Raw genomic sequence first — 515 nt, 5'->3', positions numbered from 1 at the left:
AAATTTTAATTATTTCCATTTTCATTTTATTTTTCATTTTAATCTGATATATTTTACCCCAAAATTATTATTTATTTTATTTTTTCATTTTTTCCTGTTGATTATAGCACTTTGAAGACTGAAAATTGACTGTGATGTTCTGATGAAAAATGCCAGTGATATTTTACACCAAATTATTCTTTGCATATAGGTTTTTTGTATTATTTTTTCATGTTTTCCATCATTTAATTAAGAAATTATGCATATACTGTATTTGCAATAAATAAATAAATTAGGGGGTAAAATAAATGCATATTTATTAAATCAACAAAAATATATTCATAGCATTATTATTATTATTATTATTATTATTATTATTATATAGTAATATATAATATATGTAATATACATTATTATTATATGTATGAATAATTATATATATATACACATATCATTTTTTATATAAAATATATAAAAAGGGGTGAAATGTGAGCAGATTCAGAGAGTTGAGGAGGTTCTGGCGAATCATTTCCACA

At 20.2% G+C, this 515-nt stretch overlaps 1 protein-coding gene across 1 annotated transcript in view; it reads right to left on the bottom strand.

The window, feature by feature from the left end:
• wasf1 (WASP family member 1) overlaps positions 1-515 on the bottom strand; it is a gene marked incomplete at its 5' end in the record, with an annotated part of 42711 nt that overhangs the window by 7037 nt on the left and 35159 nt on the right. The gene's annotated exons all lie outside the window — the stretch shown is intronic.

This window comes from Sinocyclocheilus anshuiensis, unplaced genomic scaffold, assembly GCF_001515605.1.
Source record: "Sinocyclocheilus anshuiensis isolate Anshui unplaced genomic scaffold, SAMN03320099.WGS_v1.1 scaffold595, whole genome shotgun sequence".
NCBI classification, from domain to species: Eukaryota; Metazoa; Chordata; class Actinopteri; order Cypriniformes; family Cyprinidae; genus Sinocyclocheilus; species Sinocyclocheilus anshuiensis.
This window is presented reverse-complemented; position numbering and strand designations above follow the sequence as displayed.